General features: G+C 40.2%; 1 long non-coding RNA gene across 1 annotated transcript in view; it reads left to right on the top strand.

The window, feature by feature from the left end:
- LOC108522645 (uncharacterized) overlaps positions 1-24,271 on the top strand; it is a 110,768-nt gene extending 86,497 nt beyond the window's left edge. The window contains exons 3-4 of the long non-coding RNA XR_001883559.1: positions 21,242-21,346; positions 24,079-24,271. This is a non-coding gene — a long non-coding RNA (uncharacterized LOC108522645). The remainder of the gene's footprint in view (positions 1-21,241; positions 21,347-24,078) is intronic.
- Positions 24,272-24,471: the final 200 nt, after the last annotated feature.

Here is a 24,471-nt window from a genome sequence, read left to right as displayed (position 1 = left end):
TTTTCTTGATGTCTTAAATGAACTGGGGTTTTAATGTTTTTTTTTGGTTTTGGTTTTGTTTTTTTTCACACTGTAGCATATCAGCCGAAGCACATTGTTTTTATAGGTGTGGGAATCAGAAGTCACTAAAATATTTGTATCTTAAGGCTGGAAGAAAACTGCAATTATCATTTACTACAAGTAAACAGGGGGCCACCAGGAGTGCTTTGTTTAGTCTGATTCTTCTTTGCGGTGAGGGGAATGTCAGGCTACCCTTCCAGCCACATCTCCGGAACAAATTTGCTACGGCTGCAGGCGTTCTACTCCTATAAAAAGGTGTAAATCATATGTCATAGGTGTGATTTTGCAGTAATCCAAGGGCTGTAGGAGTTTATAAATACAGTTTCCCTTAATTTGTGAAAGATGTCATAAAGATGGCAATTTTCTTAGGTCAGAAGCAAGAATTGGGTTCATTTTTCTTTGATTGGGAGAATCACATTCTCCATTTAGTGAGTCACAAGTTAAGGACTTTATATTGGTTGAATCAGGCATTTCAAGGCCTGACTTTCAATCCACTACATCAGCATTTCCCAGCCTCAGCACTGCTCACATTCTGGGTCCAATAATTCCTTGTTGGGGGGCAGCCTGTGCATTGTAGGATGCACATTAGAAGCCACTCACACCCCCTTCTCCGTCAGTTGCCATGACAAAATAATGTCTGCAGACATTGCCAAATGTTCCCTGGAGGATGAAGAAATCTTTCCTAGTTAAAAACTACTATTCCAAATTTACTTTATATTTTGGATATTAATTAACTACAGCCTAGTTTGAGGAGCCTCAAATAGCTCAGTGAACTTCCTTGAATATTAATGAGGACTAGGGAGTAAAAGGTATTGAGGAACAAAGAGTAACTTTAGTAACAGGAGCATGGGTTGTGAGTACATAAAGGGAATTGTCATCTCTTCTAGAATGGGACCTGGAGGCCTTGTTTTTATCTGGAGCAGAGCACTCCTGTCTTTTGTAAGATTTTAAGAAGTCCAGAATGGTCACATTTCCTGAAAGACCCAGTTTACTTTGATGTGGGGGCATTCTTTAACTTCAGGTGTACGTCCCTATAAAAAATTCACTGGTATGTATGCTGGAAAACCAGGCATGCCACTCCCATTGTGCTTCCCCCATGGCAGACATCACTAATTAATTCTTGCACTCTTTGATGCTGAGTCTAACACCAAAATCTTTCTCAACACGAGACTCCAGGTATTGCTAACGATATGTCCGAATTAGAATTTAAATGGAAACCTATTTGTCACCCGTGCTTTAAATTGTTGCCAGTTATTTTAAGGCAGTCGTGGTCAGTGATGAAATACGTTGTTGGAAATATAACCTGCAAACAAAGCGTCAAAGTCTAGAATGGAAAAATAACATAAACAGCAAAAAAGTGTGTTTGGCAAAATTACAAATTTTTATAAATTACAAAGACAAAGTTGATTTTTTTTTTTGACAATGATGGCATGAAGATTTATTTTCTCAAGGTCAAATGGTCACTTAGGTTAAGCGAGAAATTCGTTAACAGAGATTTTGTGGGTAGCAAGAAGGTCTTCACGGGCGAACTTTGCTCTGGTGTGTCAAGGCTGCCCACCAAGAGCCACGTTTGTGTATAGTCCCCAAAACTGAACAGAAATGAAAGACAACTGTGAAAGTGATGGACCGTCTTCTGGAACAATGGTTGAGAAGGAAGACCCTGGGCATCTGCCTGGGTTGCTGAAATAAATCAGAAAATTCACCCTGAGTCAGGAGTTTGCTGAAAGTAAAACGTGTCTCCAATTGGGATTGACAGTCACCAGATTTGTGGAAGTCAAAAACTCTGTTCCCTTTTATGTCCAAAGGATCTAGAAAACTCTGGAAACTTCTTTAATAGAGAGACTCCTGTAAAATCAAAGGTCTTGGATTAGTTTGGGGGCCTTGCTTCTGAACCAGGAAGTCTGGGAGCGAGTCTGGCGATCTGTGGTGCTATCTAAGTCTGAAACACACTCCCCAGGTGATTCTGATGCATGTTAAGGTTTGAAAACACTGATCTAAGGCTGGTTTATTTAACATTGATTTGCACAGCACTTTCCCCACCCCCACTCAGACTGTTACAATGCAATGGTCGGGGTGGGGCTTGACTGCTTTCGTTGTTGCTTCCTGGGCCACGATCCAGTATCTAAGCAGTGAAACTGATCTGCAGAGAGTAGTGAAGCAGAGACAGGCAGCCACAGGGAGGGAGAACCCAGAGGGCAGTGAGAAGTAGGAGCTTTGCTGGACATTGAACCCCAATGTTACCTGTTATCCATTCACCAGGAGACTTGGAATGCCGGTGACAGGGGTGGCCGCGGGCTTCTGTTTAATACCATGGCAATTCTCTCCTGACTTCTGACTGCTGCCAAGACAGATGTGGCCCAGAGAATAGCCAATAGCCATTGCAAGGAGACTGTTGGGTCTTTATGCCTGATTGGCTGCTTGATCCTGAAGTGCTTTCACACAAGAGTACTTTTATGATCTCATCTTAGAACAAAAATGCCTTTATCCAACTTACTCAGTATGACTGCGTTCAGAGTGACTTTTAGTTTTTCCAGAAATCAAAATCACTCTCGAAGGAGGAAGTTTTGCTGTGACAGAGTGTGATGGTTAATACTGAACGTCAACTTGATTGGATTGAGGGGTGCAAAGTATTGATCCTGGGTGTGTCTGTGAGGGTGTTGCCAAAAGAGGTTAATATTTGAGTCAGTGGGCTGGGAAAGCCAGACCCACCCTTAATCTGGGTGGGCACAATCTAATCAGCTGCCAGCACGGTGAAAATATAAAACAGGCAGAAAAACATGAAAAGACTAGACTGACCTAGCCTCCCAGCCTACATCTTTCTTCCATGCTGATTGCTTCCTGCCCTCCAACACTGGGCTCTCAGTTCTTCAGTTTTGGGACTTGGACTGGCTCTCCTTGCTCCTCAGCTTGCAGATGGCCTATTGTGGGACCTTGTGATTGTGTAAGTTAATACTTAATAAACTCCCCTTTATCTATCTATCTATCTATCTATCTATCTATCTATCTATCTATTCATCCTGTTAGTTCTGTCCCTCTAGAGAGCCCTGACTAATATACAGAGACAGCTGGAAAAAAAAAATAAGACATGGTCTTGAAGGTGGCTCAAGGCAGTGGAGACATGTGGGGAAGCAGAGACTTTCAGATGAGTTCTGGGAAGGCTGAAGCAGCCATGTGAGTGTCCATGCTCTGGCGGGTTAGGCATTGCCATGCCTGGTCATTGATGGGTGTATCTTGCATGGTTTGGTATATGCAAATGACCTCGGAGAACAAGAGAGGAGGGGACAAAGAAACCAAGCGCTCAAGAGAGAAACTGCTCTGTTTGCAGTTTTGTCGAAGACCACCTCGTTAGCCTTTCACAAAACCACTCTGTTGGAGCGAAAGGAACTGGTGATACCATTGTGGTTCAGTGAGTCAGCCCGCTCCCCATAGGCAGGGAACCAGACTCCATGAAATGTTAATTATCTACTAGAAGAAAACAGTTTATTTTACAGAATTTCAAAAACAAAAACTCAATTCCTGAGCAGACTCTGTTATTTGACTCCCTTAACTTACATTGAGATACGCTCAATAAAGGTACATGAAAAAATTGGTCTTTTAAAATGAGACAACGTACGTTCTTTACTCATATGGTTTAGAAACCATAACACCTACACACACAGTGATTGAGTTTCAGTCAGAAAGGTGCTATAAAATGGCATTTCCTCCCACCAAGTTTAGATTGCCTATGCAGTTCTAGAGAGAAGTATTAATCTTCAACACAAAATGATCGACTCCATTCCAGCAAGATCACATTGTTCTTTTATTTTCTTTGGTTATTTTATCAGCTTAGCTTCTATTGTTTCTCCAGTGATAAATTGCACTTTTATTCATTTCTTTATTTTATGGAGTGCAGAGTCATAGTAATTTCCTTGTTCCAGTTCCATTAACTTCCTGATAGTATTGTTTAAAGTCTCCAGGCCCTGATGTGTAATCCAACTGTTTCCCTAATATGTGGGAAGCAGCAAACTCCTTGTTTATGTCATAAACAACTCTTGCTATAGTTTTCCTTTTTCTTCATCTTTTCCCATGGAAATTCTGGCATGAGCTTAGCTCAGTATTCAATGGCTTAGCATAAACCTGGTGTATAGAGAGCCTTCCTGGAGTGTTTGAGAACTGAATAGAGTAACTAGGACTGGCCTGGAGTATCATACTTATCCCACCAACCAAGTTAAGCTTCAAAATTTGGAAAAGAGATCACATACACCAGAATTATTTTCATGTTCATATCTCAGTAGATTCCTCAAACTATCTACACTAGATTTTTTTTTTCCACTTTTCTCAAGTCCTTGATTCTACCCACACCTTCCACTATTTCACCATACAAATTAAACCTCATTTCATTGTAGAAATTAAGGTCATCTGACCAATGTGCTTTCAGCTTTCCCTCCATCTCGGAATTCCTCCATATTGCTCCTGTCCTCTCTGCTTCAAATCTAAACCTAGAACCAGCATGGCTTTTCTTGGCCAAAGTGAACCCACTCACCTGTGCTCCAGATGGCACTGTTTAATCCACCATCTCTTCTTTTTCTTTTCTTTCTCTCTCTCTCTCTTTTTTTTTTTTTTTTTTTTGAGACAGAGTCTTGCTCTATTGCCCAGGCCATATGTACTGTGGTGGTGCGATCTCAGTTCACTGCAACCTCTGCCTTCTGGGTTCAAGTGATTCTCCTGCCTCAGCCTCCCAAGTAGCTGGGAATACCACCATGTCTGGCTAATTTTTGTATCGTTAGTAGAGACGGGATTTCACCATGTTGGCCAGGCTGGTCTAGAACTCCTGACCTCTGCCTACCTCAGCCTCCCAAAGTGCTGGGATTACAGGGATGAGCCACCATGCCCGGCCTCACCATCCTTTCTTTATACTCTTAATTTCTCATGTTCTTTGCCCTCACTATCAACATTTTCCATGTTGGAGAGGTCACTTATGCATTCTGTCTTCATTTTCTTATCTCCTGGTCCATTTTCAAATACAGTGTAAATCTAATTTGATCCCCAAACTCCTCCATCAATGTTCAGAGCTGAGATTCTGGCTTGTGATGAAGCAGGCAGTGATGTGGGAGTGGGAAAACGCAGAGAAAAACTGGAGGTGGGGAAACCTGTTAATGGAAATCATAAGTGTAAGGAAGTAAGAGGCAATGAAGCTCTGTGTTAAGGGTTTCAGGGTAGGAGAGCTTGGGTAGAAAACGCTGTGCCCATCAAATCTTCAGCTGTTTTGCTACTACTGGGGGCATGCTGTGTTTTCAACTTGAATGTTGAAGGAAATGTTGACATTATTTACAAATATGGGGCAAAAGGGGGAGAATCTGAGTACAAGTGCGTGGGGCTAATGAGGAATTCATATTAGGCAAGTTGAATTTGTGGGGATGGTTGGATGATGAGAGACAAAAGCTGGAACTTTGCATTTAGGGCAGGAGAAGGAAATGAGGGTTAAAGACACAGACTTTGAAGTCTACTGCATGAAAGGGAGCCTTTCCACTATAACTGCAAGTTTCCTGAGAAGGGATGTAAATAGATAGACAGAAGATGGCTTACGACAGAGCTTTAGAGAAATTCTGCCAGGGACCGGTGGAAAAGGCCTCAAAGGAGAATGTAAGGGAATAATTCAGGACCCTGTAAACCAGGACTAGTTTCCAAAGAAGTGCAGTCAGCAGAGTCAAATCATGCAGACACTCAGCAGCAGCAGAAATGGGAGGAGCCCCAGAAATCTGGCCATGGAGAAGTCACTCATTCTGTTGTTCAGGAAGAGGTGGCTGGGCCTGCACAGCAGGCTGAGCACTGTTTTAGATAATGGACTAGAGATTCCATCGAATCAACAGTGAATTCTGTCCCTGCCTTTAGGGAATGCACTTTCAAATGATGGTGGCAGAAAATTAATAAGGAATTACAATTCAACTTGGTAAGTGCAATAGCAAAGAAAAAGCAGGGTGTCTGTGCCTCCAATATTAAGTGGGTGGATTTGGGGACCTCTCAGTCCTCTCTCTACTAATAAAGGCTCTGCAACCAGACTGCCTGAATCTCAATTATGGCTCAGCCACTTACCTGTGGGATCTGCGGCAAGTTGTGTCCCTGCTCTCTGCTTCAAATTCCTCATTGGTAGTGAAAAATGATAATGATGATAATAACTATATTTACATTACAGGTTTGTGGTAAGCACTAAATATGTTAAAACATGTAACATATCAGGGCTACCCATGATTAACAGCCACCAAACATCTATGGCACTTATAGAAGCCTTATGACATAGGCATTATGATCACGTGTGTTTCTGCAGGTGAGGAAACGGACGCACACAGAGGCGAAGCAGCTTCCCCAAAGGCACATGGCTAAAAGTGGTTATTTGTCTCCTTGTCACGGTGTTTTGAGGGAGGCATTCCTACATTAGGAATTTGAAGATGGTCAAACATGTGACACTGACCCCGGCAAAGTGGGGCAGGAAGCAGTTTCATTGTCACATATGCTCACAGCATAGGGAAGAGGACAGCGGACAGTCTGCAGGGCTACGAATGGTTCAAGAACAGAGTGGACAGTCAGGGCCTGTGAGAGGTGGGTTTGTAGTAACAAGAAGGGAACTTGGCCCTGGTCCTTGCTGTGGTCATGGGGGTGAGTGGCTTGTATGTATAATTCTGCAGGCTGGCAGGGAACCAAAACCTACTACCCAAAGATAAGCAGGAACTGTGCCTGGTCCCCTGGTGAATTCATGTTTTTGGCTAGGGGACCTTACCTGTGGGAGCAGAGTGGGGAGGGAAACTTGTGGTCATTTGAAACTTGGTTTTATCAGATGTCAAAGCAGCACTTAATATTGAACCCCAATTTCAGGGCTTATACCTCAGTGACCTAGTGGTGATGAGGACCCAGGTATTCTGGGTCCAGGTCCAGGATCTACACTATCCTGTATTTTCTAAAATTCAGACAAAACATTTTCTTTTGAACACGTCTTACATTCTCTGTCTTGACAATGTTTGTTCAAGCCTATCTCTTTGCCTGGAATTCCCTCTTGATTCTCAACTTGGCTTTTGAGATCTTGTCTGCCAAGGTCTATCTCAAATGCCAGTTACTTGGCAAAGCTGCTTTGGTCAGATGTGGCCCCTTCTGTGTTTCCAGCACATTGTACGTGGAAAGAGTGTGCCAGAAAATCATGACTCAGTCTCTGACTTTGCTATTTGTTTGTTACATACTCTTGGGAAAATGAGCTTGATTACCCTTATTTTTCCCATTTTTCCAGCGGGGATAATAATTTCCCTTTGAGATGGTTTTATAAGATTATTCTCGAAAACACATGTATAGTACTCAGTATTTAGAAGTCACACAATAAATATGAATTCCCTTATCTTAAATGACTTTGTATCTCTACTGACCCCGGTATTATTATGCTTCATACTATAATTACTTGTTTGTTTTATTCACTCCCACTAGGCCATAAGCTTGAGAGACGGTATTTTATACTTTTATCTTCCACGTCTTTGTCCCGGTTATTTGCTGCTCACCATCACTTCCAAAGTGAAAGGGTGGGCTGGGTGCAGTGGTTCATGCCTGTAATCCCAGCACTTTGGGAGGCTGAGGTGGGTGGCTCACTTGAGGTCAGGAGTCCAAGACCAGCCTAGTCAACATGGTGAAACCTCATCTCTACTAAAAATACAAAAAATTAGCTGGGCATGGTGGTGGGCGCCTGTAATCCCAGCTACTTGGGAGGCTGAGGCAGGATAACTGCTTGAACCTGGGAAACAGAGGTTGTAGTGAGCTGAGATCACACCACTGCATTCCAGTCTGGGTGACACAGTGAAACTCCATCTCAAAACAAAGAAACAAAACAGGCCGGGCGCGGTGGCTCAAGCCTGTAATCCTAGCACTTTGGGAGGCCGAGACGGGCGGATCACAAGGTCAGGAGATCAAGACCATCCTGGCTAACCCAGTGAAACCCCATCTCTACTAAAAATTACAAAAAACTAGCTGGGCGCGGTGTCAGCCGCCTGTAGTCCCAGCTAACTGGGAGGTTGAGGCAGGAGAATGGCCAGAACCCGGGAGGCGGAGCCCAGATCGCGCCACTGCACTCCAGCCTGGGTGACAGCGCGAGACTCCGTCTCAAAAAACAAAACAAAAAAAAGAAACAAACAAAACAACAAGAACAAACAAAGTGAAAGGGTGACCTCGGTTCTCATCCATCATGGAAGGACCTCTCAGTATGTGCTGCTCTACAAAGCAGCGAGGCCGGCTAGGACAAGCACTTTGTTGTTCTCTTAGGAACACAGTTGCTTTAACTGCAGATAATGTCTTTTATTCCTAAAATGCACATGCCTGGGAGACATACCACAAGAATATGAATCCATGTTATATCACATACATCGATATTTTGGTGAAACTGACATAGCCAATCCCAAACTAGATTTAACTGGAGTAGTTTTCAGAACCTGAAGACGGGCAGGCATGACATGGAAGAAGAAAAGCAGGTGTCAAAAGATGAGTCTTGGGCTTCTATGGTAACATCTGTGTCTTTATCATTTTAACACATAGATTTGGGAATGGTAAGAAAATACAGCTCAAACATATTATTTGTGCTATTTACCCATGAATAATGTAAAATGTATGATAAAGAAATATGAAACTGTCATGGGAAAGAGAGGTTTGAATTTTCTAAAGATTGAAAAGATTTGTGTCACAGTGTTTATTCTTCATTAATGTTAGAGGAATAGATGTATTAATTCATGAAGAGAATGAAAGACAGAATGTCAGGGCTCATTATATTTTTCTTATGCAGTCTCTGATAAAGTATATGATTTGGCATGAACGAGACATCTCATTTCTCTTTCTTTTAGTTTTTGATGAATAAAATAAAAGAGATAGTAATTGGCTGTCTTTAAATGGTAGCATTGGCCATCAAAAATGGACCAAAGGGCATGATAAAGAGGGCACTGGGTTTTGGGGTCACTAAATGCTTGTCTCCAAATAAGTACAAAGTGGGAAAGAAATATTTCCTTGTGGTGCTAAGGTTTTAGAGGGGAGTGAGAATCACTGGCTAGCTGTATTAATTGGTTCAGCATTATGTAATGCTAATGGTTTTGAAGCCTGACTAAGAAATCTCAACTGTCAGGAAAACTGCACAATTGAAAGTAATTATGGAAGTTTGAAGGAATCCAAACCATTTTCATAATCCATTGGTTCTTGTCCAACCAGGGTATCCTCTCTTTTTTTTTTTGACTGTGTGAAATGTTATACAATTTGCTCTAAAAGTCTTAGATATAATTTGTCCAAATTTCTTCCCAACTCTTCCATAAGTTATCAGTTAAAAGTTTCCCTTCAACAAATGGATTACGCTGCAGAAATTACTGAAGCCACCTGAAATCCTTTTTGAAACAAAGCAGAGTAAATAATTGTCCCACTGCATAAATAGATAAATGACACAGGCTGCTGACATAATTTGCTACCTATTGAATTATTATCATTTCAAAGCTTATCAATCTTTTTTTCACTGTTCCATTCTATTTTGCTAATGACAGGGAAGGAGCTAAGAACATTTGAATTAATTATGCAAATAAATTCATATTAATCTTTCTAGAAGTTGGGGTGCTCATTTTAGTATCAGTAAAGCTATTTCCATGGCTGTTTGTGGAGATAATAGATGACAGAAAAATAGGGTATTATAATAGACTGAGAAAAATATCTTTGAATTACAACAAATACAATTTAATTTAGGCTTAACCCAGGACATTTCCGTCTGGTAGATGAAGGCTGTAGTTTTTTGGACCTTATTTATAGTCCAATTATGAATAGACATGGGAAAGAGGAACCTGGGGTGGGGTGGAGCATATTAATGAATTTTCATGCTTTTCCTTTTTTGCAAAAGTGAAATATGTAATATTTAGAGTTATAAGTAAAATTTTGGGGAGGCTTATCAAGAGTCTTCAGAATCATTTTTCTAGAGCCGTTTCTGAGATGAGGATCAGCAGATGTCTCATCTGACTGATGTAATCAGGAGAAGCGGCTGCGGGCCTGACGAGTAATATTCTGCATTTCTATGCTGGGCTAGGGGATGGGGCAGGATTCTTGTGCAGACAGAAATAACCGGACAACCATTATCGCTTCAGGACTGAGCAGGGTAAAGTAGAAGCCTGCAAATTATATGCTTGGAAATTCTCTTGGCCAAAAATCTTCTAGCAATAAAACTTTTGTGATAAGCCTCTTCTCCAAGTTTAGTATTCTTTTGTTATTAAAACTGCTTGGGAAGATATAGTTAGTTTAACGTTCTGAGGAAAACTTACATTCGTTACCAACTTCAAATAGAAAACGGAAATATTAGTAAAAGAGAATGAAGACTATGAACTAAACATTTCAATGAGTGTTCAATATAAACATAGTTATATTTTTGGAAGGGAAAGTGTGGAAAAGTGTTAGAGTCATAATTACAAAGCCTACATTTTTCTGGCATACGGAAGAGTCAAAGATTTATGTGTTAATCTAAAATCTGACTGGTGTTTGCGGGCCAGAGTGAATAGGGGCTGAATCTCTATCCATCTTTGTGTTCCCAGGGTCTAGCACAGGGGCAAAGAGTAGGGGTTCCATGAATGATTGCTAGGCAACATAAATAATTTTAAATGACAGGAAACCCCCAAGCCTGATTCTAGCCAATAATGCCAACTGCACTTCCTATTAAATCTTTTATTCATGCACTCAACCCCTTTTTCAATTGAGTTGTTTGAATTTCATCTCTTTTTGATACTATGTTTATGAAGTCATGGAATCAATTATTTTGTTCTTAACATGCTTTTTGGTACCAAGATATTATACATGACAGTGAAAATGGGGTAGAAAATCAATGTCAAGTAAATGACTTTGTGAGTGATTGACTACACGCTGAATCCAATGGATGCAATGTCTTACCCCCAAAGGCTAGAACATTGGAGGACAGCATGAAGCTGCCCCAGAAGATAGGTTGATCCACATCTGACACAGAGACTGCTGAGAAGTACACCTGTCCTGTGTCATTCATAGGCCCAAGGGGAGTCCTATGAGGTCATTACTAACAGTGACACCCAGAAAGACTCTCTCATGCTGTCAATCACGGTTGGCTGTGCCTCAGTTGATGGGTGCCCAAGTGTCTTACCTGGGTGAAGCAGACTGGGTCCATGTGGTTTAGGCTCTGTATTTCAAAGGAAAACACAGTGGCCTGGTAACTGAAGTGTACATTGAGCAGTTTGTTGAAAATCAAGTAAACAACACTACTTAAGCAACAACCACCACCAACCTCTTGAATTTTTTAGTTTGTTATAAAGGTATCATCTCTATCTTCTGCCCCTATTGTATGGTTTTGAGAAGAGAGATGAGAAGGTATAAATTCCATGAGGTGGGGAGCATTCCTGTTTTGCTCATTGCCATATTTTCAGTGGCCAACAGAGTGCCAGACATACAGCAGATACTTAAGCAGTATGTGTTGAGTGAATATTGGATAGGGTGAGAGAAATATGGAAATAAAGCTGAATATTTGGCTGGGTAATCAACACTTGGATATATATTTTTTTCGTCTTTTCTTGCATTGATTTTCTCTAATCTTTTAAACCTATTTTTTATGTACCTTATATGTTTAAGGTCCTATACAAGGCACTTTGAAGTTCTTGGAGAGTTTCCTCATACATTTGTATTAATTTACTTATTTATCCACTAACAAATATTTGTTGTTCATTTAACAAAGTATGTATCACTATTGAATTTTTTTTCTAAAAATAGTACCATTTTAACTCTTATCCTCTAATGAAATTATAGTTTGGAAGCAAAGATCAAGCAGTAAAAAATAGTGAGAAGGTTCTAAACTGATCAAAAAGATGTAATAACATGGACCATTAATCCCACAAAGTAGTGTATTCCACTGAGGAATATTAAATTGTAGAAAGAACGGTGATATTTTATTATATCACCCTAGACACTGTCAAAGAAGAATAGTTGATACCAAATTGGCTAAAGGAAGATTTAATCATAAGATCTTTTGAGAATAAGAAGTTTGAATAGATGATATAAAAATACAACTTTTGACTGATTTCATTGCAGTAGTTAATATAAATAGTTATTATGCTATGTGACCTAGAGCCCAGTAAAATAGAATTTTTTAGTCTTGAAGTTTCAGATTACCTTTATGCCTTAATAGGTTTAAAAGCTTAAAACATTTGACTTAACCAATATCAAATACCTCTTAATGAATATAAACGATTCAGGAAGAAAACAAGACTCCTAATAGATTCCCATTTGAAATTGGAAGGTACATTAAAGTCATTATGTCCAAATTTCCTATCTTCTGGAAAGAAAATTGAGGTCAAGAGAGGGCAAGTGACTGATTCAGCATTGCACATGTAGGATACCTGGCTTCTACTATAGTTTTCTCTGCACCATACAGCCATACTTCCATTGCACATTAATATACTAGCTTTCTAGTCCAACACAATCTTGCTTGACTTTGAACTGTCTAACTTAATGAATTTATCATGTTATTCCCATATTGACTCTCAAGACCAAAGCTTTCCCCACATCAACAGGAATCTACCTGAACCCTATTGCCAGATAGGGTTTGTTTTGAGTACAATGAAATATGACTAGTTGGAAACTTATCTGAATTTAAATGTGATTGGCTTAAAGAGTGGAGCCAATATTTCTTCTCATTTATTCCATTTGGGGAACCATGTCATAGATAAGGAGACTGAGGCCCATGGAAGGTCTGGGAGTAAGTGTGTGGCAGAGCTGCTATTGAAATCCCAGGCTACATCCTCCACCTAGGATGGGTAATTTTATGTGTCAACTTGGCTAGGCCATAAAGTCCAGTTTTGTTTGGTCAAATATAAATCCTAACATTGCTGTGGATGTATGTTTTAGATGTGATTAAGATTTAAATCAGTAGACTTAAAGTAGATGACCCTGTATGATTTGGGTAGGCCTCATCCAATCAGCCAATGGATTTAAGAGAAAAGACTAAGGTTTCTTGAAAAATAAAAGAATTCTCTTCAAGTGTTGAACATAGGATTTCTGACTGAGTTTCCAGCTTGCTTCCCTGCAAAATTTGGACTCAAGATCGCAACATTTTCACTCTTCCCTGAATTTCCAGCCTTGGGGGCTGATGCAGGTTTTGGACTTGTCACTTCTACAACCATATGAGCCAGTTCCCTAAAGCTTCTTTCTCTCTGTCTTCTGTGGATTCTGTTTCTCTGGAGTACCTTGACCAACAGTCCTTGCATGCTCTTTCTGTGTACTTTTTGATGTCCTAAAGCTAGACTTCGAAGTGAGAAAAAAAAAAAAAAAAAAATCCACTATGGAGACCATGAGCCGTTGCAGAAGAACTAGCTGCAGAGCTGTGACTCCATTTGAGAGGAAGATACCCGGAGAGGCCAAGCCTTACCCAGAGATCAAGGTGGCAGCATTGGAGCCGGGTTTTGACAGGCGCAGCTGCAAATGCTCACAGGACAAGCAGCACTGGAAGAGAAATCACCAGAGCCCTCCACGAAGCCCCTGATGGGATAGATTGGATTTAAGAACAGCAGTATCAACAAAGAGCATTTTCAGGAAAAGAAGCTCTGCATTGCTTGTTTAATTTAAAAAAAAAAAGATATATGGGAAGACATTTTGCAGAATGCCTTTCTAGAAGGAAAAAAAAAAATTCTTCCTACCCAAAGTAAAACATCAACACTCTTGAATAGAAAGGAATTTAGATTCTGAACTAAATGGTTTAATGAGGGACAGATAATAAGGAGTGTGAATTGAAACTAATTGGTGTTTCAGATCACTGAACTGGTTGAAAAACCATTTGTGATGAGGTCTGTATAAGTTAACAGTCGCTTTTAAATGCCTAATTAAACATCGTTCTGTCCCTAGTGAGAATAAAAAAATGTATTGTTGCTCATTGCTCTATACTTAACCAAATGATTAAAGTGGGTAATCTGAACAGATTTATTTTTTGTGTGTGGTAAAAGCTCTTTTTTCCCCAGAGTAGGCTGATGTAGGTAGCCCTTGGACAATAACACATTGTGTCACATACAGATGAGAATGCCACCTCGCAGTGAGCATGCATAATGGGATAATGTGAGAAAAAGGCACGAGATTCTTGTTGAACAAAAGGAAAAATAAAGAGACAAGGTGAGAGGTGGCTGGGTCGTGACTGATTTATTTTTTCTCTCCTGAGAGTAATAATTAAAAGGGTATCAATAGGAGGATTTAAAAAATTATGCTATTTGGGCACTAAGGATTAAGGGCACGAGTGTTTGCAATGAATTATATTCGAGAGAGATCAAGGTTTAATACTTGTAATTTCATTTTACTATGGGCTGAAGCCCTCTGGAATTCAATGAAAAGGGTGTTAAGAGGATAGTGGGACAGATGGGGGACTGGAAAGGGGTCAGAAAGGCTTGCTCTGGGGCTATCACCTGTGGAATCATTTTCTGGGTTTAGAGATGGAAAAGCTGGTGTGGAAATGGAGTGATTTCTGAAGGTAAGTGTCCAGGAGGAGCAGCCTACAAGGCAGAGGGAGTCTCATGGCATCGGCTTTCCTTCCATCTCTTCACTTCCCACCTCCTTCTCTTCCTCCCACTGCAGTTTCATGCCTTGGTGTAAAGCAGGCCATTTCTCTATGGTCTAGTTTTGCACCCATAGCTGCAAAACAGTGAAAGAAAAAAAGTTTTTTCTATAATTAACTTCCCTAAATGTTTTCAAGGTAGTTTATTTGACTCTGCCTGAGCATAAGGTCAGGGGAATATTTTTTTCTATAATTCCAGAAAACAAACAACAAGAACCAACACCAAAGGTGTTAAAAAAAAAAAAAAAAAAAAAAAAAGAATCAGTTAGATTTTCAAAATATATTCCAGTAAAACTCTAATGTTACTTGTGCAACTCTTTATTGTGTGTGGAAACATCGTCTGATGGTGCAGGTGCTAATGAGTGACTTCTTTGAGAGGAGAACATGAAGAAAGGTGGGGAAAAGGAGCCAGGAGCCTGCTGGAAAGATCAGGGTGAAGGAAGAGGTACTCACAAGGTTACCCTGTGTAGGCTTCACCTGCCTCTTTCTCCCACTCTCACCTTTGCTGAGAACCAAAGTCTTGGTGGCAAGTTCAGGTATTCAAGACAGTAAGCTCTATCTATTATGTACGGAGCCTATATATTTATTTAGATTTGCATATTTGTGTGTATATTCATTACTGCTTTTTTTTTTTCCTTAAAGACAGAGTCTCACTCTTTTTCCCTTAAAGATAGAGTCTCACCCTGTCACGCAGGCTGGAGTGCAGTGGTGCAATCATGGCTCACTGTAGCCTTGAACTTCTGGACTCAAGTGACCCTCTTGCCTCAGCCTCCTGAGTAGCTGGGACTACAGACACATGCAACCACATCGGGTCAATTAAATTTTTTTTTTTTTTTTTTTTAGAAGTGGGTTCTCACTATATTGCCCAGGCTGGTCTCAAAGTCCTGGCCTCAAGCAACCCTCCCTCCTCAGCCTCCCAAAGAGCTAGGATTACAGGTGTGAACCAACTTGCCCAGCCCATCTGTTACTTAATGGCATTTCCTTGCTCTGTTCCTCTAATCAGTCATTTGCTTCTAACAGCACTCAGGGTTTCTTGTATACGATTTGCACTGATGTCTATTGAGTCGACCGATCAATAGCAGTCCTGGCTTCTGAGATAGTTGGTTTTGCAGTCGGCCTCAGGCCATGCCAGTTTGTTTTCCCTTCTGAAGTGGATTACGACATGGGTGCTTTGGCTGTCCTACCTTCTTGACCACTGCTGGGTCCGCTGCTTTAAGCCAGTGGGCCCACCTGTCTGGACATCGAGGTGTGACTTTTCTTTGAGAAAGAGTACATTTTTTCTCAAATCCTAATTTAAGCCCCTGTGGCTTAATTGAACACCCACCCCGCCAACCCCCCAACAACTGTTGGAACAAAGACTCTCATAACCAATGTTTCAACTGTATTGTTCTGAAGCTTTATTTCCATCTTCCTCCATGCAGCAAAGTCCCAATAAAGTAAACAGAAGAAAAGAGCTGGAGTGCTGAGACCAAGGGCTAAAGCTGGGAGACTGAAACAGTGCAGACCACCAGGGCATGACTCATTTCTCCAGCTCGGAGCCGCTGTTGTACCTGGGGTCTAATCTGGCCTGTGTCTGCCTCCTTCTTGAATAGCCCAGAGAATTCATCTAAACAGTCTTCCTACAGCAGCTGCCCACTCTGGGTGGTCAAACAGGAGTTCCAGACCAGTGTTGTCTCCTGGGACATTGACATAGCAGCCAAGTTGATTGGTGCTGGGGCAGCCACAGTTGGTGTGGCTGGTTCAGGGGCTGGCATTGGAATGGTGTTTGGCAGCTTGGTCATTGCTTATGCCAGGAACCTGTCTCTCAGGCAGCAGCTCTTCTCCTGTGCCATTCTGGGCTTTGCCCTGTCTGAGGCCATGGGGCTCTTCTGTTGAATGGTTGCCTTCCTCATCCTCTTTCCCATGTGAGGCTCCATGGGGGTCCCCTGCCTGTGCGTGCTGCTGTGACTCCATACCATTCCTGGTTCTGCAGTGTGCTAAGCTTTACCATTAAACACAACGTTTCTCTAAAAAAAGAAGAAAAAAGAAAGAAAAGAGCTAGTGGAGTGGAGGCTGTCCCACCCCCACCTCCCATGCCCAGCAGAAGGGCCTGCTGGCCTCAATCACACTGGTCACTCCAGCACGAGTGAGGAAGAAGAACCCTGTAAGGGCTGTATGGGAGAACGCGTCCCTCCCTCAACAAGGATGGCTTCCCCCTTTCAGTGTTGGCTCCCAGAGCCCAAAAGCACACCTGGACTCAGGCTCTCAGTCCTGGAGAAGCCGCACTGCCACTCTCCTGGAGTGAAAACAGTCCAGAGATGTGATCTACCCGAACAGCTTTAACATACTCCTCTACCGTATAGAAAGGAACAAGGGCTCAGTGACAAAACTGTTGGGAAGCCAAGAATCACAGAGTTAGTTCAGTCATATGGGATTCAACACTGGAGGACAGTTTTGATTATATTTCTCTCACATTTTACATACTCAGTAGAGGCTGTGAAGGGTCTGAAGACCTTCTGTTCTGCCAGGGAAATGGAGGGCTTGATGACCAGGCCCTGGGGCGCTCAGCTGAGAATGACTCCTGCCATCAGGACCCACCTCTTGACTTTTCCCAGGAACTGACGTTTGTTCTCTCGCTTCTAACTTCCCTTTATTTCCCAGCGTTACACACTCTTTGATGATCGAGCTTCCTTTATGATCTGTGCCCTGTGGAGTTCTCTCCAGACTAGATGAAGAGTTGAACAGGCTTAATAAATCATTAATATAATACAAAATATTTGAAATAATAATGCCACAATTTGACTACTAGATTATATCTAGACAGCTAGAGAGAAATTTAAATACTAAGGGAGTTAAGTGAACACTTTTACAACTAATATGATTTATTCATATATTTTCGAAACAGTAGATGATAAAGCAGATATGGAAAATTCCAAATTACAAGAAGATTAAAATGATTTCTCGCATATTTTATTTTAAACACATTTTTTCAGATACTATAATATCTAGAGTTAATTATTTTTGTTATAAATTGCTAAACATGTTTAATTTCTAAATATGAAGTCAGAAACCTGCAAACCAAAGGTTTGTCATTTAAAACGATCAATTATTGTTTTAGACATATTTCCTTGAGAAGTAGAAACCTAAAATATACAGCAACTCAACTGTGCTTAGAATTGATGAAGCTGAGATTTGATGAAAATGAAGTTCATATGAGGAACATTTTTTAAAAATTTAAAAAATCAAGACAAATTGAGTCAGTGCTCACTCTTTTATATAATACTACAGTACTTGTGCTGATTAAAAATGGAGCTAACTGTAGGGTAGAAGTTCCTTTAAATTAGAAAATAATTTCTATGAATTTCTAGTTGTTCCATGGTGAATAATTTAGAATACTAGGGTTTCAATATCAGTAAATCAGCCTAAGGACTGGAGTAGGTATCATGAGGGTATTTACAAATTATTCCTGTTTCTTGAGGTTTAAATTCTTATGGAATTCATACATGAACACTTTACAACTGTGAAAGTGTGGGCTTCTTTATCTCAGGTTATGCTCAAGGAAACAATTATGTGAGCTCCGTGCAAAGTACTAGACATGGAATAAGTGGAGACTCATATTATTAAAAACATTAAATAGGCCTTTCCATCAACGAATCCAAGGGATGAAACTCGAATATTTTCCCTTCAGAAGTTTCCTCTGCCCGTTCTATACCTTGCTGTGCTTCCGCCCGTCCTCTTCACAGCTACAAACCAGAACATTCTTCCCCAAGGATGACGTAGATCTCTCTACGTAGTGAAGTCTTTCTCCGTGTCCATGTCCCCTGGTAGAATTTTATAATCGTTATAATTTTCTTTATTGTTCACTAACTGAATTCTTAGTTACCTCATGATTAGAGTAACTCTTGTGAATGCAATTTTCCTTCCCTTATATTTTCTAGTTGCTTTACTTCTGGAAAAATTTTTGTCTATTTGTGTTGTCCCGATGTGTCTATGTTTGCTTTTCTTTTATGGCTGACATGGATCTTTTGATGAAAAGTTTTCTAGGTGAGTGTGTATTTTTATCTTCATAGTTATACCTTATCCACAGCTTCAAGCGAATGCCTTATACGTCCAAATTAAGGAGCTTGCTCCAAAGGAAAAAGACACATATGGCTTGATTTCTATTTTCTCTCCTCCTTCCATGTCATCAGCAGCTCAAATCCTGCCCATGTGATATGTGAACAGACACCAACTTGTCTGTTTTCTGTTCTTTCTTTCTCCAGCCTCATCTGCCAAGCTAGAGTATATCTTTCAGGCATTCCTAGCTGCACTGTTCTGTGCTCATGTTCCAGGGAAGTTACATGTTAGTTCCCAATCATCCTGATTTGATCTAAGTGGTTTTGTATCTGACAGTCGTGTAAGTTTGAGTCCTGACAGGTTCTGTGTCAACAGAGATTCACAGTGGCAGTCAGAGAGTGGCCCCAAAGATGGCCACACCCAAACTCCTGGAACATGCATGTTGCCCACCGTGCATAGCGAGAGGGCCTTTGCAGATAGAATTAAGGGTATTGTATTAGTCAGGGCTCTCTAAAGGGACAGAACTAATAGGAAAGATGACTGTATGAAGGAGAGTTCATTAGGAAAATTGACTCACATGATCACAAGGTGAGGTCCTACAATCTGTAAGCTGAGGAGCTGGGAAGCCGGTCCAAGTCCCAAACCCTCAAAAGTAGGGAAGCTGACAGTGTAGCCTACAGTCTGTGGCCGAAGGCCTGAGAGCCCCTGGCAAAGCACTGGTGTAAGTCCAAGAGTCCAAAAGCTGAAGAACTTGGAGTCTGATGTTCAACGGCAGGAAGCATCCTGAACAGGAGAAAGATGGAGGCCAGAAGACTTAGCTAGTCTAGTCCTTCCACGCTCTTCTGCCTGCTTTATTCTACCCACACTGATAGCTGATTAGATGGTGCCCACCCAGATTGAGAGTGAGTCTGCCCCTCCCAGTCCACTGACCAAATGTTAATCTCCTTTGGCAACACCCTCACAGACACACCCAGGAACAATACTTTGCAACCTTCAATCCAGTCAAGTTGATACTGGATATTAACCGTCACAGATATGGTTCTTGAAATTGGAAAACCATCCTAGATTCTCAGGGTGAGCCCATCTACATACATGAGTGTGTCCAAGGGCAGAACCTTTCCCTCCGTGGTCACAGAGAGACATGACAATGGGAGCAGGGCTGGGGAGAGATTTGTTGTTGCTGGCTTGAAGGTGGAGGAAACGGATCATGAGCCAAGAATGCAGTGTTTCTAGAAGGTGGAACAGGTGGGCAAATGGGTTGTTTGCCTGAGCCTCTAGAAAGAAACAAGACCCTGCTGACAGTGTTAACCCAGGGAGGCCCGTGTCAAACTTCTGTCCTCCAAGAGTATCATATAATAAATGTGTGTTGTTCAAAGTCCCTAAATTTATGGTAATTTGTGATGGCAGCAGTAGAAAACTGATACATTGAGGTATTGGTCTGCTTAGGCTGCCATCACAAAAGACCACAGACTGGGTAGCTTAAACAACAGAAATTTATTTTCTCACAGTTCTGGGGGCTGGAAGTCCAAGATCAAGGTGCCAGCATGGTCTGGATCCAGTGAGGGCACTATTCACGGTGGGCAGATGGCTGCCTTCTCACTGTGTCCCCGTGTGAGAAGCGGGTAGGAGAGGTATGCTGCCTCTCTTAGGAGGTAATTACCGTCAAATGAAGTCATAAGGGCCAGGCCACAATGATCGCTTAAAGGTCCTGTCTGCAAATACAGTCCCAAGAGGAGGTAGGGCTTCAACATATGAATTTTGAAGAAGCACAGTTCATTCCATAGCAATCGATGTAAAATGTTTCAAAATTTGTTTTTTCTTCCTTTCAATGCTGTGTTTATGTATGTATCTGTGTTTCACGGGGTGGGAGACATGCACAGGAATAATTAGTACTTGTGATGATATAGATCTTTAAAATATTTTTAGATATTTTAACATATGATTTAAAATGTAAAAATATTATAGTAAAGCTACAGCCACCCTGTATATTCTTTAAAAATGCAATGAGTGGATGTTAAATACTCTCACCAAAAAATGGTAACTGTGTGATATAATGTATATGTTAAATAGATTTTACTATTCCACAATGTGTGTATGCTTCAAAATATCATGTACATGATAAATACATACAGTTTTATCTGTCAATCTTATAAAAATTAATTTAAAATTCAAAAAATTATATTTTGCATTTTAAACTTTTGTATAAAATAATTTTATTTATAAACATTGTGCAGAGAGTTTTCTGTGCTCCTCACCCAGCTTCCTCTATGTTCACACCTTATATAATCATAGTACAAGTAGCAAACTGAGGAAGTGAATGAGGATATGAGGCTATTGGCTGAATTACAGACCACATTAGAATTTTGCCAAGTATTCAAATTGTCTGTTTTCTGTTCCAGGATCCATTTCAGGCTCCCATATCAAGTTTAATTGTCCTGTCTCATTAATTTCGTCCAAATTGTAGCCATCCCTCACTTTTCTTGCCTTTCATGTCCCTGACAATTTTGAGGAGTATGAGTCAGTTATTTTGTTGAATGTCTTCAACCTGGGTTTATTGTTCCTTTTATTTTCCAGGGAGGAATCTCCCAGTGTTTGTGCCACGTTTTGATCTGACTTAAAGCTGCAAACACAGCTGAAGCCTGGGCCATCCACAGAAGACCTGGTGTTCTCTTTCTCCAGGTGGGCATTTTGTATCTCTTAAGAGTCCTAGACTGAGCTACATCAGTAGACCTCTGCATTTAAAGGGAGAAATTCTCATCCGAGGATCCCGATTCCTCTACTGTACTGCAATTTCACTACTCTCTCCAAATATTTCCAAGCAAATTTAAAACAGCTGCATGCCTGAGAGTGAGAGAAATTTCTTAAGTGATCCACCAAATCTGGGTCTGATTAGTGGGTGGATGCCTCATGGAGATGCTGATTTACGAGTTGGGGCACAATAATAATGGCTAATAATGGCAAACAGTTAGTAATTGCTAGGTGCCAGGAGTTGTGCTAAACGCTTTACATGAGTAGATAGGATATTGCAGATCTCAACAGTTAAATAATTTGCTTGTGATCATGTAGTTTGGAGAGTATTAGAGTCTGAAATGAAGACAACTTGAGGGTAAATAAACAGGAAGAAAAAGTACTCTACAAGACAGTTTATCTGATAAGGGTATGATGGAAGATGGCGTCAGGCGGGGGTAAATGGGATGAGGGACCAGAAGAAAATTACTGAATCAAAGACTCTTGGAGTTGAACGATTCCTTAGCAACTATCTAGATTAATTAACTTCTTCACAGTTGAGAGATTTCTGCATTATTTTTCTTCCATAAATAACCAATCTCTGCTTAATTTTTTACCGGACCACCCCATCTACTTCTGGGCTACCATTACCATTCAAGTCTTTTGCCTTCTTTTGGACTAAAAACTACTTTTAAAAATTGTTATCCATTAGTCACAGTCAACCTCTCTTGAGTTAACAAGATAAATATAAGTGTCTCTTTCATTTGACAATCCTTCAGGTATTTCAACGTAACTATAACGTTCTCCTTAAGTCTTTTCATTTCTGTTTGCAAGTTCTTCAGCTATTTTTCTTACAATATAATTAACAGTCCTTTTGCCAAGCAGGGTCTCTATTATTTAGTAAAAGGTAGGCAAATACTGGAAGACTATTCACGTTTGAATTTGACATAAAAAGCGAATGAAAGCCGTTTTACAATTAAGGCATCTTAGATGTCAGGACAAGAAAACTGTAGGACCAGCATTAAGTAGTGAGTTGAGTGTGGGAACATAATCCACAGGAGAGTCAAGTGTGTATAATAAAAGTCTGGAAAAACTCAGTATAATATCATTTCAATAATTATTCCTTTTAAGATTCCCCTTAGAAGAACACATAACTTAGATGTCCTGAGGACAGAATCTGGAGCACATCTGAACATTTATAAACTGGATTCTGCCTGGCACTTAAAATGTTTTCCTATTTAGGAGATTTAATTGTCAAATGAGGCTTTTATCTTTTGATCCTATCAACTGATATCCCGCAGAAAACGTTGGATGATGGATTTCTTTGGAACATATGATCATTCTGTAATTTTACTCTTTCCTTCTCCTCTGTTTCTTTACTTGTAACTGAACCCTGAAATAGAACTTAATCTGTCAGCTGCGCTATTTGTTCTTTTTGCACCGAAAACACTATTATTGCAGATGTTCAAACTATATAAACTATACGTTTTTTCTTAAAATGCAAAATAGTTGAAATAAAAGCTTTTGCAAATATATTTAAAACTCTTCAGTACTTACTATGTTCTTTTACATAGTATCTTTTAGTAGGAAAACAGAAACATGGCGAGGTAATGTCTCTTTCTTTTGCCTAATGCTAATTAAATAATCTGTAAACTTAACCATTAAATACTATTGAGATTTTGAATCAGCAGAAAATCAAACTGAGTCGTTCATAATTTTTTTTCTGAATCTTGATATTTTTTGCAGTTATTCTGCAGAGTGTCTTGAGATGCTAGAAGCCGTAATTATTTGTGGCTCTTCTATTTCTCAAGGACCTTAGATAGAAATTTTTTAAAAATTACTTCTGTTCATAAGACAGTGAGTGATACCCATCTTTAGGGAGGTAAAGTAGACTTTTGGAATGTTTTTGAGATTTCAGGAGCCATTGTAAAAAGAAGAGAAGCAGTTAGATTCTTAAGTCTCCCTAGATGTGTGATTATTTAACAAAAATAGGAATTGATTGAATACTTGGTGAGTCTAATTACCAACAGTTTACTCCATTTGTGTTTTCAAATGGGAAATGTATCTTGATTCATTAATGGAAGTTGCTTCATTTTGTCCTCCATGAAACATGGAGATGTTAAAGTTTTGTCAGAATACAGATGAAATTACTTAGTAAGATGAAATTACTAATTTTCACACAAATACAACGCTTACTATTTCATTACTATTGCTAGTAATTTTCATCTCTCATCTTAGTAATTATATGGTCTGCACCATGCAATTCTTTCTTTCTGAAAGAATACTCATCAGAAGTTATATTAATCCTTTGAAAGGTTTATGAAAATAAAAAATGAAAGATGCCCAGGATTTTTTTTTTCTAGTGTGTTTTAGCAAGACCAGATAGCATAGCATTTAAATGAAGAACTTTGCTTTACATAATTAGTCATTGATCAAGGAAACGACAAATTTTGGAGTGAAAATAGCAAATTCAGTTAAAATATTCTGCAAAAATACTTATAAAATTATTTTTAAAAGACAGTTGTTAAGGCATAGGACTGTTACTCTTAGATATTATTTTTTTCTAGGTGTATCATATGAGTATTAATGATTCCATTTGAAACAAATCAGTAAGATTTCTCGTGTTGAAACTTTCTCCTTTGCTTTCCTACTGTGTCACCATCGTACTGTTTTGTTTTACACAGTGAGAGCATAATTGTCTTCTACGGGGACCACGAAATTTCGGGCCAGGCTTGTCCCAAAGTCTTGTGTGCTTCATGTCGAGTGGTCTGCAGCGGACTGTGTGTGCTTGAAGTGATGCTCCAGAGAGCTTATTGTGGTGTGGGGGAAAGCATGAGAACACTGAAAAATGAGAGAAATCGAGCATATGAAATGTGAAGCGTATCTGCTGACACCATGCGCTCCCTTTGCTTGCACTAGATGGTAGTTTCTGTGCACAGTGCCTGAGGTGTGGTGCAGGCGGGGCCCATGCAGTCCGGCTCCTTTCCAGAAGGTTGCCGTTCGTTACAGCTCGAGTATGCTGGGTTCCTCAGATATTATCTATTTTAAATTAACGCTCCGTAAAAGGAACTTAAAGT

The sequence above is a fragment of the Rhinopithecus bieti genome, unplaced genomic scaffold (genome assembly GCF_001698545.2).
Source record: "Rhinopithecus bieti isolate Rb0 unplaced genomic scaffold, ASM169854v2 scaffold_64229, whole genome shotgun sequence".
Lineage (NCBI taxonomy): Eukaryota > Metazoa > Chordata > Mammalia > Primates > Cercopithecidae > Rhinopithecus > Rhinopithecus bieti.
The sequence above is the reverse complement of the archived record's forward strand: the minus strand, read 5'-3'. Positions and strand labels throughout refer to the sequence as shown.